Here is a 12691-nt window from a genome sequence, read left to right as displayed (position 1 = left end):
AGGAAGCCCGCGGGGACCAAGCCGGAGTCCCTTCTCTGGCCATGTCTGTGCCCCATGAAGTAACCCCAAGCCCAGGAGTGCCTTCCCGCTGTGCAGCGGTCAGGGCAGGAGGGAAGTCGCCAGCCCCTAGCAGGTTCCCCCTGAGCTTGGGCCACGTGACACCCAGCCACAGCCAGTGCTGGAGGGACCCAGATGCCTCCTAGACTCCAGGGTCCTTGTACCACGTCTGGAGGAGGAGACAGAAAACAGACAGGTGCGGAGGCCTAGCGGGGCCTGGACTGTGCTGGGCATTTTTTGTAGTGACTAATTTAACTGCCACAAAGGGAGAGGGTCCCCAGCTTTGCTCAGTGCAGAGGGGCGATGACCACCCGAGGACACGCAGCCTGCTGGAGAGTGGGGCAGGGTCTGACCAGGTGTAGCTGTGACCCTCGTCACCGGCCCTCGTTCATCGGGGCAGGTGCTGTTTATCACCACACTAACCGATGACATCTGTGTGGGGGACGGCAGCGGCAGAGCCTGTGACGCAGTCCCGGGAGGTGTCCCGGTGCCATTCTGCAGAGGAAGGGCCCAGGACCAGGAGGCCTCGACTCCCGGAGAGCTGCCTTGGGGAGAGGAGAGCAGGATTAGCACTCAGTCCTGTCTGACACCAGAGCCATCTGTCACCTCCGGGCTGCTGTTGGCTCCTGGCCTCCCCTGTCCACAGCCCTCCCGGCTCCTGCTCTGTGGTTCCTGGCTAGAAAGTCAGGGGGTCCCAGGTTGAGTTTGGGTGTCGGGGGCACAGCCCTCAGAACATGGGGAAGTGAGGGTCGCTGGAGGCTTGAGGGGGAACCGCCAGCTGGAGGGACGGGGTGGAAGCCAGGTCTCAGCCACAGAGCTGTCCCTGGGCCCCTGGCTCAGTGCCCATTTCACAGAGGCACCAGAAGCTGAGGCCAGGAGGGGGAGGGGGAGGGGGGGCCTAGAACGCCACGTGGTGTCCTTGTGCCTCTCTGGTCCCCTCCTATGCCCCTGTCCCCCCAGGGCCACTTTCTCCCCATCAGGCTGGACTACATCCAGGGCCTCCAGAGTCTCCAGGGAATTGTGGAGTTGATGCTGAAGGAGGCTGGGAGAGGGACGGAAGGTCATGGAGGTGAAGGAGGGGACGTCTCCCCTGTTGGACCTGACAGTCCCCAAGCACACCGCGTTTGCCACCTCCCGGCCTGAACCTCACAGTCAGGAGTGGTGGCCAGATAGTGCTGATGCCTAAGTACCGGGGAGGCGCTGGGCACGGAGGCCGGGGCTGGACTCTGGAGGCCGGAGTCTGTGCTCCTGGGCTCTGGCCTTCCCTGCAGGGTGACCCTGGGGCGTGAGGACTGGGAGACAGGAGGACGCTGCAGCCCAGTCCCCACCCCATCCCCAGGACCCTGGTGGGGCTGGGGTGGGAGGCCGCTGTCCCTGGACCGCTGGTGCCGAGACCTGCAGGCGGGTGGGAGCGGGTCGCCAGTGTGTGTCCTGGACAGCGCCCCTTGGGATCTCAGCCCTCCCGTCCGTCCCCGGACCTGGCTGCTTCCGCAGCAGGCGGAGGCTGTGGGGAGTGTGTGCAGGATGTGGGGTGGGTACCACGGGCCTGTGGGGGTCCTGGGGGTCCTGGGGGCCGCTCTGCTCAGCCCAGGACCTGCTGCCAGCCCCGCGTCCGCCCAGGCTGACGGCGTCCTCAGCGCTGTGACAGCGCCACGGGGGAGCAGGCGCTCTGCCCAGCCACGCCCATGTTTCTGTCCTGGCCATAAAGTGGGGACAGGCGGGAATTTACGGCGGGCTGTAAAGTAATCAGAGGCGGTTTCTGGGGTTCAGGCGGAGGGCAGAAGTTCACGACCTCCAGGCGCTTCCGGGGTGCTAATAACCCTCCCGGGGCTGAGACTGCTGGTGCCCCCGGCCAGGGTCCCCTCCCAGCTGAGGGGGCCTCGTCCTCAACACTTCTCAGCGGGGATTGAGGAACGCTGTGGGCTCCGGTGCTGCCCAGAGCAGGGCACTGGGGCTGGGGGCACCGTTTCAGGCTCTCCTCTCTCTGCCACCTGGGGAGGAGGGCTTCCTGGCCTGGGAAAGGAGGGACAGAACATGTCTAAGAAGTCCCTTGAGCCCTACCAGGGGGTCCCACAGGCCTGTGGTCACCTCCTGACCTCTCACTTGCTGGCTGTGTGACCTTGGGCAAGTGTCTCCCCCTCTCTGGTCCTGTCCTCAGTCTTCATGGGGAGGACACCCTTGCTGTCGCTGAGCTCACTGCTGGGAACACGGTGGTTGAGTAAGGAGAGCACTTCCTGGTCTCCTCCGCCACCCTGGATCTTGCCATCTCAGGTCTTCTATCTTCCCAGCCCTCAGAAATGTGGGCGAAAGGGCCTTGGAATCGTCCGGCCGCCAAGGGCTTTGGGCTCTGGAGCTCGAGGAACTGGATTCTAGCCACTTTCCACTTTCCACTCTGTGACCAGGCGAGTTGCTTAACCTCGCTGAGTCCCTCGGACCCCAGAGAAGGGAGATCTTGGCACTAGCGCCCTGCCTGGGGCGTTCATCTGTCCACCTACAGGCTGCTGGGCCTGACCTCGAGGAGGCCTTCGATGTGCCCATTTTCAGATGGGAAGAGCGAGGCTCAGAGAGGTAGGGTGACGTTCCCGTGTCTCCCAGTGGGAGCCTGGTTTGAAGAAGGCAGGTGCCCCTCATGTCTCCTCGTGGGCTATTCCAGGTTAAAGGACCGAATGGAGGGACAGTGGCAATGCCAGCTTGGTGGGGTGACCATGAGAAGTGGCCCGTCACAGACCTCGGGGTCACAGATCAGACTGTCCATCCCCTGGGACGTGCCCACAAACGTGGGTGTCGTTCTCGGGCTCCAGCTGGTGCAGCCAGGGAGGCGGGGCGGAAAGGGAGGCGGCCGGCACCGCGAGTCCTTGGCCTCTGGGTTGGACGGTCGAGGTGGAGTCCCTGCTCTGCTCCTTGCTCAGGATGAGCTTCTCCAAAACTCGGCTTCTGGAAGCTGCCATGGCCCAGCTGACCTCGAGGAGCACCTGAGTGGTTTTGTGGAGACCCTGGGTGGAATCACACAGATCACAGCCTGCACCTAGCAGGTGCTCCATAAACGGCAGCCATGAGTAATACTCATTATCACTAGATGAATAGGCGAGGGAGGTGAACTTCAGCTGTCTATGGGAATCCTGTGGGTGGATCCCACTTCCCACAGCTGGGACAGGCTGCCTGTGGGGGGTTGCGTCTGGTGGCCAGAGGTGTTCAAACACTGACGGGAGATCCTCAGTCACAGTCTGCAGCTGATCACCTGGAGTGCATCTTCAATTTGAAAATAAATCTCTTTGTCAGGGCTCAGCTTGTCCAGCCAGAAGGGTTCACCCTAAGGGGGGTCCGTCACACTGGGGAAAATATTGATGTGAGTCCCTGGGTAGAGTAGAAAGTTACAGTGCACATCACCAAATCCAAGGCTCTGAGAAGTCCTGCAAAGAGCCGTGAACTGAAGACATTGGTTTGTTTTAAAATGGAGCCTCTATCAGATGTGTCAGGACAGGTCTGTGTTTGACAGAAACTTCTGTGTTCTAGAAGCATCTGTCTGGGGGAGTTCCACCTCGTGGCACTTGCTCACGCCGGACACCCATCCTGCTCTGAGATGGAGGCCGTCTCAGGGGTTCCAGGAGCAGTGAACACCCGTCTTGGCCATTCTGCAGGAGGACACGACATTCCCAGTGTGGAGCCACCCCGTCCTGGCCTTCTGCTACTGGTGTCCACGAAGAGGGTGGCCTCTGGGGGCGTGAGGTGCGCTGGACGGCGTGGGCAGGGTGGGCAGGTGGCTCCAGGCTGTGACTTCTGCCCCGGTTTTGCCAGAGGCTTCTCACCTTTTGTCCCGGGTCCCCAGGTCGTATGGGCTTCCCCGTGGAGCACAAAGCGCAGCGCCAGTCAAGGACCGCGTAGAAAACTGCTTCCCCTGACCCCACCCCAGGAAGCAACCTTGCAGGGCACGGCCGTCTGTCCTGTTCATTGCTGGATCTCCAGCACCAGGAATGTGCCACCGGGCACATAGTAGGTGCTCAGCGAGAGCGGCTGGATGAATGGACATCTTTCCTGAGGGTCATCTGATGGGCAAAAGTGGACTTTGCTCTTGGGCTGTATATCAGTTTCAGAGATTGCACTCGGGATAAGAAGACAACTTTGTCCTGGGCTTGATTGCCTCATTACGAGTGAGTAAGGACCGGGGGCAGGAGACTCAGCGTTCTGGGGACCTCATGCCCCAGCGCGTCCTGGCCCCTCGAGGGGCTGCCCTGCCCCCACCCGGGCCCTCTCTCCCTGGCTCAGGAATGGCCCCTGCCACCCTCTTCTGGAGAGCCAGCTCCGGTCCTGTCTGTCTGGTGGCTCTCTGTGACCCCCCCCCCAGGCTCTTGCTCCCTCCCCCTCTTACTGAGTTTCTTCTCCAGGTCCAGAGAGCCCCCTCAGGCCTTTCCCTGGGTCTCCCTGTGACTCTGGCTGTGACGACGGCAGCACACGGTTTTCCAGAAAGTTCCACCCAAGACAGCTGGGAGACGGGCACATGGGACTCTGTTATGACCACCTAAATATGCAGTCATCTCAGAGTGAAATTCACCGTTAACGGAAAGCATCGTCTATTCCAGGAACTGTGACTTCAAGTGGCTGCAACGAGACTGAGTGTCTAGAGGCTTCCAGGGGGCGGGTGTGTCTTGGGACCCATTTTGGGATGGGACCCCTTTCCTGGGTGCTCTGGCAGCTGTGGGGTTGGGGGCACAGGGAGGCCTCTGGCCATGTGTCTTGGAGGCTGGCTCAGTGACCCCTCGGAGGGGTCAGAGGCTTCTGGAAACGGGGACACTAGCCACTAGGCTGGAGGTGATGGGACTTGAAGCCGGATGGGGACAGACGGCCAGGAAGATGCAGGGCACAGACACTGCCTTGTTTTGAAGACCCCTTTGCCCAAATCCCTGCTGTCCCGCCTCAGAGGACAGAGGACTGAGAGCGCTTTTCTGCTCCAGGGCAGCGGGCTGAGCGGGGGACAGCCAGACCGAGGTGGGACACCACCTGGCCTGGGTGGGCCGGCTCCTGTGTGCTCCTCAGAGACCAGCTGCAGAGACGGGGGCTCCGTCCTCCCCTGGGGTTCACAGGGAGGAGCACGGCTCTGTGCTCTGGGGTCCAGGTGAGGAGAGGAAGGTGACTCTGCCTTTCTAGTCACTGTGCCTGGGGACAGTCACTGCAGCACACCTGTGGCCTTTTGTATCACTTAAAAAATTCAGTGAGATAAATGAAAGGAGCTGGGGACTAGACTCTGGTCCTGCAGGTGCTGCCCTGAGACCCTGAGCAGGGCTCTGTCACCTCCCGCTGCAGCGGGGAGTTGGCCTGAGTGAGCTGAAGCGCAGCTGCTTCACCGGGGCTCTTCCTGCGGGGGCCTCTGGAGCCTGCTCGGCCCCAGGAGCCCGTGGGGACACAGGGCCAGCAGGTCCCTGTCCTTTAGAGCTCTTCCTGGCTGCCAGCCTTGAGCCACAGAACCAGCAGGAGGGCGTCCGAGCGGGAGGCTCCTGAGGGGTCAGGCCCTTGGTGGACACAGCGCCCCGCGGTGACCCTGGGCAGCGAGGAGCTCAGGTGACCCACGCCCCCGGCTCCCACTCCTGCCCTTTGCAGGGTCTGGGTGCGGTGGCGGAGGCCGCAGGTGCCAGGGCCTCAGCGCGGCATCTCCTTGGAGGCTGGAGCCGGCTCCGCGGCGCTTGGCAGCAGGCTCTTCCCGGGGATCAGGGAAGGTTTTGCCAAGGGACCCGTGGCCTCAGAGAGGGGTGTCCAAACCTCCCTGCCCTCTCCAAATGGGACCCGGAGAGCCTGGGGCCTGGGGACCGCTGTCCAGACCGCACCCGGCTGGGGAGGCAAGTGGGACCCGAGTCCTGTCTTTCCAGGGCTCGCTCGGGGTCCCCTTTCCTGTACCCCAGGACACGCCTTCTCAGAGGGCTTCAAAGCGCACTGGAGAATCCCTTTCAAACCTTTTCAGGTGGTAAAATGTGATGAACTCATATTTTATCATAAAGATGACTCTTTCTCTCACCCAGGGGGGAGGTACGCTCGTTTCTCCCCCTGCTGGGCAGGGAGGGGGGAGTACGCTGGCTGGTTCTCGAGGCCAGGCCAAGTGTGTGGGGGCCTGTGGATCACAGCCCACCCAAGGAACGCCCTGTGAGCAGTGACGTCTTGAGGGTTGGGTGTCCTGGCCCTCAGGGAGGGACTCGGGTGTTTTACTATGTTTCTGGAACTTGTCCCTCTACGCACAATGGCTGTGATGTACCCATCTGGTGTGTGTGAGGAGTGCCTGGTGACCTTGTCCCTCAGCTTCCCATCCATACCCGACTGAAGAGTCTGAGCTCAGACTCCTGATGACATCGCTTGTCAGGGGAACAGCATGCCGTGGCCTCACCCAGCTCAGTCCGGGGAGCTGCTCTTTGGACAACAAATGGCCATTTTTGGAACATGCCCAAATGGCTTCAGCCTCAGGGCCTTTGCACTTGTTGGCCTGACGCCTGGAGTGCTGTAGGCTCTCCTCAGGGTGGCTGCCACCCGTCACTTGGGCTCAGGGTCTTGACTGCACGGAGACTTGGCCTGTCCCCTGACTCCATCAGACCCTCCCCCAGGGGTTGCTGGCCACTTCCAGTCTCGCAGTTCTGTGACAGGGTTATTCTTCTTTTTGTTTATTTGGCTCTTAAGTCTTTCTCCTCCCCCTCAGAACATGAGCTCCAAGGGAGCGGGGAGCGTCTCCGACTTCTGCCCCCTGTTTCTCTGCCTTCAGTCAGTGCTTTGAACAGTGGATCCTGAACCCTCACTGTGGGCTGAGCCCTGCTCTCCGGGGCCTCTGCTGCGGCTGCGGGGGCTCCTCACCTCCCGGGGCCGTGGGCTCCTCGGCCTCTGGTTCTACTGTCAGAAGCCTCTTCTTTTACTGGATCAATCCTGCCCCTCCCGTACCTGCACAAAGTCTCTTCCTGTCACCTTTGAAGGGAGCTCGGTGTCTTCCTCACTTGGTGACCCTGTTTTGCTCTTTTGTCCCTTTCTTTCTGCCTTGCCAGGTCCTCTCAGGTAAGTGGGTCATCTCCCCTGACTTCCTGAGCTACCCCCAGGCTGTGCTCTGTTCAGGACAGTCCCTGCCTGGCCAGGGACACGTGCTGCAGGGTGGGAACCGTGCAGCCCTGCTGTAGCCCGCGGTGGGGCCCGCAGGCCAGGCCTGCCAAGCTCTGCGGTGCTGCCCGGATTCCCGGGGGTGAGGGGAGGCCCAGTGTCAAAGTCCGAGATGCCCTGGTCCGTCCTGGCGACCTGCCCGAGCTGGCCGTGAGCCGGGCTCTCCAGGAGGAAGACACAGCCTGCGGACCTCCCAGGGCCTCACCGGGCAGAGCTTTTATCAAATGCCAGTGACATTGCACAGGCCCCTGGTTGTCCCCGGGGGTCCCTGCTGTGTCCTGTGGTTGTGGGGAGGGATCCGTCCCTGCACTGGGGCCTGGCTCCTCTGGTGGAAAGCTGCTTTCCCACGCGGCCTTGTCCCTTGTCCTGCCGTGTACTCCCCATCCCCAGCCGAGTCCCCTGTTTATGGCTCCCTTCAAATAGCATCGTGGGATTCTTGGGCGATAAGCACCTCTGTGTGGTTGTTTGGGAGCCGTAAATGACTTGGATCCGAGGGATTCTAATTGCCAAGGAATGGCTTTATGGCCTCCTGGCGATAAGAGGGCTGTAACCTCCTCCCCCCAGCTCAGGTCCCACCCCCAGGGTCACTCAGCGGTCAGGGTCCTGGCAGCTGGGGGAGGTGAGAGGCCTTCAACTCCCAGAGCGCCTGGGAGCAGCTTGGCTCTGCCCACAGCCTGCGGGCTTCCTGGTGACCCCACCGGCCCTGCCACTCTGCCTGAGCCCCATGCTCCCTTGCGAGGACTCCCCATGGGGGCCCGGAGCCCACTCGGTGTGTTTATTCCAGCTGGACAGAAACTGTCAGGGGAGGGGGCACGGGGGGAGGAGGCAGAAGGTCACTAGTCATGGTGCAGGGCCCACTTGGTCGTCTAATGTTTACTGAGCACAGGCTGCTGGACAGGAGAGCTGACCTGTGAGTGGTGGGAAGCTGCGAGTTCACACCCGTGGACCCCACCATGTCCCCACGGATGTCCTGTCTTATAGAGTAATTACTAACCTGGCCCATGACTGCCACCATCCCTCGACCCCCTTCCTCTGTCCCCTCACCTCCTTCCCATTTTCGTGGTTCTCCTCCCTCCTGCCTTCTTCCTCTTATTCTGCTCTAGTTTCTGCTCCTGAAAGAAGACATTTGACCCTTGGTTTTCTGAGTCTGGCTCCGTGTGATCTCCTCTGGGTCTGCCCACTCACCAGCAAATGCCACAATGTCACTCTTCTTTGTGGCTGGGTGGAACTCCGCTGTGCATATAGACCACATTTTCTTTATTCATCTGTGGACGGGGACCTGGGCGGGTCACCGCATGGCTGCTGCGATGGCACTGCTGTGATCCCAGGTGTGCCTCTGTGGCTAGGGTTTGCTGACTCTAGTTCTTTGGGATAAATACTCAGCCGCTGGATGGATTTACTCCAAGAGGCTCAGCCAGTCTCCTCTTAGCGATTCCGGCTTTGGCAACCACCTAGCCTCGGTGGACATAGTCATGCACAGTATTTGCCAACAGGGGTGCCTTGTTGAAGAACGGGATGCTCTCTAAGAACCATGTCCTGGGGCTTTGTCATACCAGCATCAGAGGGCACCGCCACAGAGTAGCTACGTGGCATGAGGGCTATCACTGCCAGGACCACGTGACCCACGTGGCCCACGTGGCCCACCATTGGCCAAAACGGTGGCCCTGCGTGCCTGTGTGTGTGCATTTACTATTTTTGAGTACACAGCTTTTTCTGATTAACCCTGGGTACCACAGCAGGTGTCTCACTCATCTTCCGTCGTTCCCAGGAAGGAGCAGCCCCAGCCTGGGCCAGAGTGAAATCCCATGTAAGGGCTTCAGGCGAAGGAAGTGAACTGACCACTTCATCCCAGCTCGTCTTTCATTATACAGAAGGGGAAGTGACGTGATGTAGGAAAACCCACGCACAACTTCATGAAAACCACACAATTCTCTTCTAAGTGATTAAGCTGATTCTTTTTTTTTTTTTTTTTGAATTGCAAACTGTTGTCACATCAGCTTGACTTCTGCTGTGGTGCTCAGAAAGAGTGCAGCTTTTGAATTAGAAAGTCACTTAAGTTTAAGTGAGGAGGAAAGAGCTCAAATGAAGGGAGACTGGGTAGGTGCCAACATGGGGAGACAAAGTCTGCCATTTTAAGTACATTGCCCCACCGTCCAATACACACTGTCACACTGTTCAGAATAAAATCTCCACAGAAGATAACTTTCTTGAGGAATATTCAAACTAGAACTTGGAGGGACATCAACAACACACTTACTAGACCAACAATGTGGTGATTTATGGTCATTCAAACATTCAGTGATGCATGTCCTCTTATAAATAGAATCACAGGGCCAAAGAGTTGCATTGGGATTATTAACAGTCGGTGCCAGCTTGCCCTCTGAGATGCTTCACTCCACTCCCCAGGTCCGAGGCCGCCTGTTTCACCAGACCCTCGCCAATGGATTTGCCAATCTGAAAGATACACAGATGTCTTTGTTACAATTTGACTGGTTGTGGTTGAGGTTGAGAATATTTCCCATGTTTGGTGTCCATTTGTACCTGAGTCCTGTGAATCTCTTACTATATTTCTAAACGTTTTGCAGATAGGGACTTTTTACCTGGAGTTCTAGAGGAATTTGAAAAACAACAAATAATTATGTCTTACATCCACAAAGTGTTTTTTGTTTGTTTTTTGATACTGGGGATTGGACACTGGTGGGTTCTACCACTGAGCTACATACATCCTCATCTGTTTTTTTTTTTTTTTTCTGAGAAGGGGCCTCACTTAGTTGCTGAGGCTGGCCTTGACGTTGCCTTCCTCCTGCCTCAGCCTCCCGAGTCACTGGGTCTACCACGCGGCCTGCGCAGTGGTTTCATTAATGAGGTTCTGGCATTAAGTTAGTTAGAAGAGATCAAAATAAAACACACAGACAGTACCTTATTTTATATTGCTAGGTCCGAGACGGCTCGCCTCCCTGTTTCCCTGCCTCCAGCCGCCCAGCAGGGCAGCGAGGATTACTCTGGGCTAGCAGGAGAGAGAGTGAGCGAACACGCCGGGGAGTAGCCTTTTATTTTGGGGGACAAGAGATTCAGGGGAGAATTCCATCCAATGAAGGTTGAGGGGGGGCTGTACTCCAAGGTCAGGGTCAGTGATTGGGTCTCCAGGGTCAGTGGTTACGCACACCCCCACACGGATGGGCTCTCTCATCAGGAAAGGGTCGGGATAACTCCGACACAGCCAGAGTGCCTCAGGCCCTTAACGGGAGTCACCCAATCACGTGTCAGAATGGCTCCCCACAACTGGGTTTACAGGTGTGTGCCACAGCACCCAGCTCCATCAAGTGCTTTACAGGTAAAAAAAAAAAAAAAAAAAAAACCTTTGCAGAGGTTCTTTTATCCCTATTTAATGGGTGGGAGAGTCAGATCCAGAGAGTGAAAGTAACTCTGTGAGGTGAAAATTGCAAAAGACGTTGAAAGGGGCACATAAAAATGACTGCGGTTCCGTCGGGCCACCCTACCAGGACGTCTGCCTCTTTCGTTGTTTTTGAGCTATTTTTCAACTCAAGTTATTGAAAACTGATAGAATGCAAATGAGTCACATCCAGTGGAGATGCCATCGGTCACTTCCCATGGCAGGTGACTCCTTTTGTCCCTATTTGCTGTCCCCTCCGTGATCTTGATGGTCCCTGGCACATCTGTCCTGGGAACTTCTTTTTTTTAATGTTTTTTTTTTTTAGTTGCCGTTGGACACATATCATTATTTATTTATTTATTTATACGTGGTGCTGAGGGTCGAACCCAGGGCCCCGCCCGTGCTAGGCGAGTGCTCTGCCGCTGAGCCCCACCCCAGCCCCTGGCACTTCTTAGAACAGCTCGGTGGACCCTCCACGGATGGGTGAGTTGAGCAATATGTTGACACTTGTCCGTTTTGTGCTTTTCTTAGCCCACCTCCTGCTGCCCCAGCAGAGCATCCTAACCGGGTGATCTGTCAGGAAAAGAGATGTCGTGGCCCTGATTCTTGAGGCTGGGGGATCCCAGGTGCAGGGCTGGCATCTGGAGGGGCCTTCTGTGTCATGGTGACGAGACCAAGGGGAAGATACCGAGAGAGACAGAGGAGGGGGCTGGGCTCGTCCTTCTGGAAGGAACCTCCCAGAGTGACGCATGATTCCATCAGGGGCGCAGACCTTACCGGTCCCACCTCTCGGTGGCCTTACGATGGCCCTGATGTTTCTAACACTCACATTCTGGGGGCGTATTGAAACCAGGGTAATGTTTATGAGAATTCACCTTTTAAAGAAGTCGTCCTTGAACTTCTCTGAGTCTCCAGTCCTCAGGGCCAGACTAGGAACCCAGCGGAACGTGACTTGGGTGCCTGTCGGGCTCCTTGGGTGATTCATTTTAAGCCTGAGCGCTCTTCACAAAATAATGAAAGCAACGGGTCTTTCCCCGGGAAAAGTGAGCTCACCACTTTGCACACAGTCTGGTGAGTCCCCGGTTTCTCCGGAACTCGACGGCAAGCTCCTGGAGCTCGGTGTCGGAGCGGCTGGGGCTGCCAGAGGGGACGACTGTCTTCTTAACAGGTGCCAAGCGCTTGCCACGCGCTAAATAGATGAACTCAATTGTCACAGTAATCCTAAGAGGCAAGAAACTCTACCCAGGGGACTGGCGCACAGAGGGGGTGTGTCACTTGCCCCAGGTCACACAGCTGGCAGCAGTGGCAGGAATTCTCCTTTGTCCCACAGACAGGAGGCAAAGGGAGTGAAGCCCTGAGGGAGGAAGAAACGGCACCACAGAGTCAATGCCCCTCTCTATAGTGAAGCTGCCACGCCTGGTCACCTGAACCCCTTAGGGTTGGGTGAACCCTGTTTCCAGAGGAGGCTGGGGGAGGGGAAGGGTAGATGACAGGGAAAGAGGATGAGGACCCAGGGTTGTGGGGGGGCTGGTGCTTCCCCCGCCCCACTCAGAGAGAGCCCCAGAGTGAGCAGGACCAGACGTCTGGCCCGGGGCCTGAGCAAGACAGAGGCCAGGAGGTGGGCAGAAATGTGGTGACGCTGGCGAGAACGCCTCCGGCTCCCACCTCAGCCCGGCCAAGACCCCTGCAGGACGTGGGGGTCGTGTTGAAACCCAAAGCACCTGAGGGATCCGTGACCTGGAAGCTGCTAGAATAAACGTCCTGACGCAACTGGGAAAGCGGGTCCCGCGGCAGCCACCCAATCGGAGTCCCTTTTGGCACATGGTGTCTGAGGCCCAGGGGGGCGCTGCCAACCTGTTCCCCGCTGCCCACTTTTGTGGGTGACCTGGCCCTTCCCCCCTCTGGCCCCGGCCTTCCGACTCAGCCAGGGCTGCTGGGGAGCAGGCGTGGCTCACGGTGCCCGGGCTCTGATGACGGGGCGCTTTCCCGTTGACCAGGCACAGTCACACCCTGTGAGCCGCAGTCCTGTCCCGTCCTGTGCCTGAAAGCAGGGCTGGCACAGTGACCACCTTACAGAGAGGAAACTGCGGCCCAGGGGGACGGAACCCGAGTCTACAGAGA

This window comes from Spermophilus citellus (genome assembly GCF_964194105.1).
Source record: "Spermophilus citellus genome assembly, chromosome: 10".
Taxonomy (NCBI): Eukaryota; Metazoa; Chordata; class Mammalia; order Rodentia; family Sciuridae; genus Spermophilus; species Spermophilus citellus.
Note: the sequence above shows the minus strand (reverse complement) of the source record.